Below are 7,103 nucleotides of genomic sequence, written 5' to 3'. Positions count from 1 at the left end.
TCATTGCAAACTGCAAGAACATCACTCAGCAAAGCATATTTATTCCTTGAAACTTAAGCACACCATTCCAAGTCCTAATATCGCCTTCAACTATCCTTTTCAAGTTATGAAGAGAAGAGGGGAAAAGGAACATGTTGGTGGGACATGCAGAGATTCTCCGCAGAGCCCAAGTATGTGCCGTATTAGTCAGGATAGGCTGGGCTCTACTGCGGGAACAAATAAGCCTGCACATCTAAGGGGCTCGGTTCAACTGTTTATTTCTCATTCACACCATGGTCTGGTGTGATGTGAGTGGCTTTCCTTGGTGGGCTCCTCCACGTGGGGACTCAGGGATAAATACTCCTTCTGACTTGTGTTCCTACCATATCGAGAGTTTAGCTAATTTCACTCCATGTTATTCCTGCCTCTGCCTCCGTCAGCCTTCAAGGACCTTAAACTGATACCAGCCCCTTCATGCAAGCACATGCCTTAGATGGCAGCCTGCAGAGCCACAGGCAAATGTAAGTCTCTTGGTATGTCTTCTCCCATAGCCCTTGCGATCAACAGTCTCCCTCCCCTCCCAACATCTGTGTGCCTCATGCTTACCAAGCCCGCAGTCTTTTAGGTTGAATTGATTAATCCAGCCCTAACCTGGGAGCCTCAACCCATGCACCCTAGTAAAGGCATGTGCCCCAGGTCCTGCCGCAGGTGCTCTCTGCGCTCTGCCTGTCTGTGCTCTGTGTGGTCCCTTGGGACTGGTGAGTGATGAACTTGTCTATTTCAATTTCTGTTGTGGTCTGTTGTTGAACATTGGCTCACCAGCCGGCGCCCCGTGCTCTGCTTAACACACTTTCATTTAACAAAGTCATAACATACCATTTTAAACACATGGCCTTCCAGTTAGTCACGGAAGGGAAAGCAGACCGGAGGTTCACAGGGGATGTTCTTAAGGGCCAGACCTGGAAGTGACCTTATATCACTTCTGTCCATCTTATACGGGGCAGATGAGGCGGCTTAACTACAAGGGAGCCTGTGACATGTGGGCTTCCTGGGTGCCCAAGAAGAAATAGAATTGTGAACGCATAGTACTGTATTGTCCCTGCCACCGTCTTTTTAAAATGACACAAACGCCTGGTGGTGCAAGAGGTACAGAGGACGCTGCTGATGCCCTCATCCCCTTGCCACCTCTTAGCTCCCCTGCAGCCACAGAGGCGGCCCCTGTGCACGCGGACAGCTCCCTCCTGCAGATGCCCACATCTCTCTGCTTCCCTGTCTGAGGGCTCTGTAAGTCAGAGCGCAGCGCAGACCCCAGGTGCCTGGAATTTAATGCCCACTCCCCAGTAATTCTTTGCCAGAGGGTTAGGAGTTGATGGACTTTCTTGGCCTTTCCGGGGACGATTCCGAGATTCAGTCTACAAGGTTCTCGTGGAGCTGAGCTGCAGCGCCTCACCGTGGTAGATCACGCGCAGGTCACCCATTGTTGTTTGTTTTTCCCTTCTTTGTCTTGCTCTCCGCAGCGGCTGGCTTATTCTTCCCGGTCTCATTCCCAGCAGCCCGTTTATTCTCAAGTCCTTGTCCCAGTGCCTGCTTCCAGGAGAATCCAGACTAGGAACTGATGCACAAAGCTTAAAAGCCAGCCAAAGACTAATCCCACAGGTGGGCTCTTACAGGTCTCTCTTCCCCATGAGCGGAACATGGTTCAGGAGAGCTTCTCAGCAGAGACGATGGGAAGACTGGATCGGAATGGGAGGTGTTTGCTGTAGATACCACATGATTAAAGGCTTCAGGATTAAAGGCCTGGGGAGTGGTGGGGCTGGTGAGCTTTGCTAAGTGCTGCTTATCTGGGCTTTTCCAAAATGCAAACGTTTTGCTCAAAATTTTTCACCTATAAGATAAAAATTCAAACTCTAGATTCCTTAAGATGGGGTACAAGTTCCTTCACCACCCAGCCTCGACCTACGTGTCCTTCTCTCCCAGCATCCAATCACACCACCTGCGTGGGCCCCGAGCATTCCAGAACGCTCTCTTCTACCACTGGGATGTTTGGACTCTTCCTGCAAGAAAGAATTTCTTTAAGACTCAGCTCAATCTAATGTCTTCTGTAAAGCTGTCTCCAACTTCTTCAGCAAGATTTTCATTATTTATTCATTCAACAAATATTTTATTTATTTACTTATTTATTTTATATCTTTATTGGAGTATAATTGCTTTACGATGCTGTGTTAGTTTCTATTGTACAACAAAGTGAATCTGCTATAAGTATACATATATCCCCACATCCCCTCCCGCTTGAGCCTCCCTCCCCCCCCCATCCCACCCCTCTAGGTGGTCACAAAGCATCAAGCTGATCTCCCTGTGCTATGCAGCAGCTTCCCACTAGCCAACCATTCTACATTTGGTAGTGTATATATGTCCATGCTACTCTCTCACTTTGTCCCAGCTTACCCTTCCCCCTCTGTGTCCTCAAGTCCATTCTCTACGCCTACATCTTTATTCCTGCCCTGCCACTAGGTTCAGCAGAACCTTTTTTCTTTTTTTTTGGATTCCATATATATGTGTTAACATACGGTATTTGTTTTTCTCTTTCTGACTTACTTCACTCTGTATGAGACTCTAGGTCCATCCACCTCATTACAAATAACTCAGTTTTGTTCCTTTATATGGCTGAGTAATATTCCATCATATATATGTGCCACATCTTCTTTATCCATTCATCTGTCGATGGACACTTAGGTTGCTTCCATGTCCTGGTTATTGTAAGTATTGCTGCAATGAATATTGTGGTACATGTCTCTTTTTGAATTACGGTTTTCTCAGGGTATATGCCCAGGAGTGGGATTGCTGGGTCATATGGTAGTTCTATTTTTAGTTTTTTAAGGAACCTCCATACTGTTCTCCATAGTGGCTGTATCAATTTACATTCCCACCAACAGTGAAGGAGGGTTCCCTTTTCTCCACACCCTCTCCAGCATTTATTTCAACAAATATTTTAACAATGCGTACCATGTGCCAGGCACTGTCTAAAGTACTGAGGATACAGTAGTGGAAAACCTGACAGATATCCCTGCCCTTGTGAAGTTTACCTTGCAGCATGGGGAATTAGAATAAGCACCCATCCCTTCTCTGGCCTTCAAACCCTCATAGGCAATGGGCACGTCTTTTCATCTATTTATTCCCAGTGTCCAGCAAAGGGCTCAGTGCATCTGCTTAGCGACTATGTTCTTAGCACTGGGAGAACTCTTATTGTTTGTTTGTTTACAATAAGAGGAGAATATTGGTGAAGGACTATTGTAGGATAGTACTTCCTGTGTGAAAGAGTGGGAAGGATTCTGAGAGTATGCATGGGATGTTTAGTGCCACGTTTTCTACTGTACCTGTGTTCCTTTTGGATGACACTGAGTGACAGGTCCCCCTTGAGGATGGTTTTGCTGTGGGTGCCGATTCTTATAGTTTGAAGGGAGAGGAGCTCTCCTTGACAACATGTTTAACTGAAGTCAGTTTAATTGACATTCCTTGAACTTAAATTCCATCTATATCAAAGGGGCAGACTTGTTCCTTTGAAGTCCTCCGATATCTCCCCAGATCAGCCATGTGGTGGCTTAGGGCAGATCCCTTAACTTGCCAGGGCCTCAGTTTCCACATCTATAAAATGGACCAGTTGGACCAGCTGATTTCTTGGCCATCTCTGACCCTGCCCTACTTTTCAGCAATTAGTTCTATATAGATAATCCCATCCACCCAATTATACACCCAACTGGTGACTTGAGTCTATAATTACATTAATAAAGCCCGGAGGCCAAGACAAACACCGAGAACACCAACTGCGAGATCGCTTGGAACAAGGAAGATATTGTAGGGATGTGTTTTGTACACACACATCAACTCTGGAAATTTGTTTAAGTCCAAAGAGGGCGTAAGAAGCTCCAGTTTGCTGCTAATGTTGATAAATATGGGTAATACAATAATAGTAAACATCTTTAGTTTTGAAACAAATACTTCTGTTTCTATGATGTTTAGCACTTTCTCTTTCAGTATTTTTTCATTCTATACTGATTACTTCAACAAATATGTATTGAGCATCTCCCACATGTCAGGCACTGGTCTAGGTCCTGGGAATAGTGTAGTGAACCAGACAGACAAAAACCCTTGACCCCATGGAGCTTATATCATAGTGGGGGAGGGAGTGGTAGAACGAGCAATATTCATAATGACCACAACGAAAATAAAACGGGAATAAAAAGGAATAAAGTGAAAAGGAAAGACTGGGATGAAAGTGGTCAACTATAAACATGCAGGCCGAGAAAGGCCTCTCTGAGGAGGTGACATCTGAGCTGAATTCTAAATGGGAAAAATCTGTCCAGGCAAAGGGTATGGCAAGATCCAGAGCCCCACGAACCAAGCAGGAAGTAGATGGTGACGTCATCTCACAGAAGGAGAGACGGAGGCTCAGATGGATTTCCTGATTCCTTGCCCGTTGTAGCGTGAAGGCAGATGTTTGACCATCAGTAAAAATTTATGGAGAGTTCATTATATACTAGGTTCTCTTCTCTGGGATACAGCTGGGAACAAAACAGACAAAATCCCTGTTAGCATGGTGCTTATATGCTATTATTCAAGGGCAACACACTCTGTACTAATCTTCCCACATGAGTTTTTTTTAGGATCGTCCAGTTAACATCGATGGGGGTTGTGAACCAGTTGGGTGGAACATTTGATCTCTGAGCTCCCCTCTGCCACTGACTAGCTGTGGGGCTTGGAGTTAATTGGGAATTCCCTCTGAGGTTCAGTTGCCACATCTGAAGGTGGATGTGTTGGAGTTAGACACCATCTAAGGTCCACCCACTCTTAATAGAGAATGACATGTGATTTGGGGTGGGGAGGAAGTTTTTATTTTTATTTTTTTAAAATTAATTTTTATTGGAGTGTAGTTGATTTACAATGTTGTGTTAGTCTCTGCTGTACAGCAAAGTGATTCAGTTATACATATACATACATCCCCTCTTATTTATTTATTTTTGCGGTACGCGGGCCTCTCACTGCTGTGGCCTCTCCCATTGCGGGGCACAGGCTCCGGACGCACAGGCTCAGCGGCCATGGCTCACGGGCCCAGCCGCTCCGCGGCATGTGGGATCTTCCCAGACCAGGGCACGAACCCGTGTCCCCTGCATCGGCAGGCGGACTCTCAACCACTGTGCCACCAGGGAAGCCCCATCCCCTCCTTTTTAGATTCTATTCCCATATAGGTCATTACAGAGCACTGAGTAGAGTTCCCTGTGCTATACAGTAACTTCTTATTAGTTATCTATTTTATATATACTACTGTGTATATGTCAACCCCAACCTCCCAATTTATTGATTCCCCCCCTTCCCCCTTGGTAAACATAAGTTTGTTTTCTACATTTGTGACTCTATTTCTGTTTTGTAAATAGGTTCATTTGTACCATTTTTTTAGATTCCACATAAGCGATATCATATGATATTCCTCTTTCTCTGTGTGAATTACTTCACTCAGTATGACAATCTCTAGGTCCATCCGTGTTGCTGCCGATGGCATTATTTCATTCTTTTTTATGGTGAGAAATATTCTATTATATGCATGTACCACATCTTCTTTATCCATTCTTCCGTTGATGGACACTTAAGTTGCTTCCATGTCTTGGCTGTTGTAAATAATGCTGCAGTGAACATTGGGCTGCGTGTATCTTTTTCAATTATGGTTTTCTCTGGATGTATGCCCAGGGCTGGGATTGCTGGATCATATGGTAACTCTAATTTTAGTTTTTTAAGGAACCTCCATACTGTTCTCCATAGTGGCTGTACCAATTTACATTCCCACCGACAGTGTAGAAGGGAGACAGTGTTCCCTGGGAGGAAGTTTTTAGATGACTGAGAGATTACCGAAGGTTTCTCTCTCGTGGAGTGGGGGTGTTCAGAACGTCTTGTTTTGTGTTTCCATAGACGTTGCCATTTCCCCTGCCATTCTGCTTGGATAGGTCGTGTGCTGTTTTACAGAGGGACCAAGCGAATGTTTTCCTCAATCTTTCTATCAGGATGCCTGGTTGATGCATAAGAGGGCCAGCCACAGGCATTCAGACGGTTGAGATGTGTGGAGACAAGTGTCCCTAAACAGAAGCCGTAAGTTTAATCAGTGGAATTAAAAATGCAAATGATGGGCACGATGGTGGGATAATTACATGATCAGAGCAGCTCCATCAGACAGGGGCTCCAATGGCCTATTTGTGGATCCGTGTCCTGTTTATGTGTAGGCAGCTAGCAGGAGGCCTCCCCTTGCCTTGTGCTTGCCATGTCGGGAGGACGTGTTCACCACCTACCTCCTTCCCAGGGCGCTGCGGGGACTAATGAGGGACTCGGAGATGCCCTGATGAAAGGCGCTGTAAAAGTACAAAGTCTTATTACACTATTATGAAACCACATTTCGGCATCTGTTACCCACCAACACCCGAGGGAAACTTGACAGCCTCTCAGCCTGTTTGTCAAGTGCTGGCTGTCCCCCTCTCGTCACAGGTGAAACAACAATAAATAGCAATTGAACGTGTATCCCAGGTATTTTAATAAAGTCGATAAAACAGAGTTGTGCTGGCCCCTTTGGCTGTTGCCAACGCTGACTCATAAACCGAAACCCCCGTGGGGACAGTCACTGACTGGGGTGGGTGCGTGCAAGGTGCGAGCTCAGAGCCCCAGCTGGCTATTTCAATTGGAGGAGAGTGCTTGGTGGATGCGCTTGGGTTACCATGGCGACTGAGGGACAATGGTCTTGGGCGTGCAGACCCCATGTTTGCAGCATTATGCTTCAGAAAGGGGATTTAGAAATGCAGAACAAAACATAATAAAGGAGCGTCAAACCTAATAAGACTAGGGACTGAAAGAAAGCCAGGGACTTCTGTTTAGACACCACAGCATTCTCGCCTTGCGGGTCTGGGAACCAATCCAAGACTGAAGCTTGTTCATTATACCTCCCAGGCTGCGGGCATTCAGATGGGCTCTCTGCATTGAAATTGCAACTTTTTCTCACCTGGATGAAAAGAGAACCCACTGAGTTTAGAACCGTACAGGAATGAAGAGATTTTCTCATTTAAACAACATCCTTTTGTACCTGGCCGATA

Source organism: Orcinus orca, chromosome 7 (genome assembly GCF_937001465.1).
Source record: "Orcinus orca chromosome 7, mOrcOrc1.1, whole genome shotgun sequence".
Lineage (NCBI taxonomy): Eukaryota > Metazoa > Chordata > Mammalia > Artiodactyla > Delphinidae > Orcinus > Orcinus orca.
The sequence above is the reverse complement of the archived record's forward strand: the minus strand, read 5'-3'. Positions refer to the sequence as shown.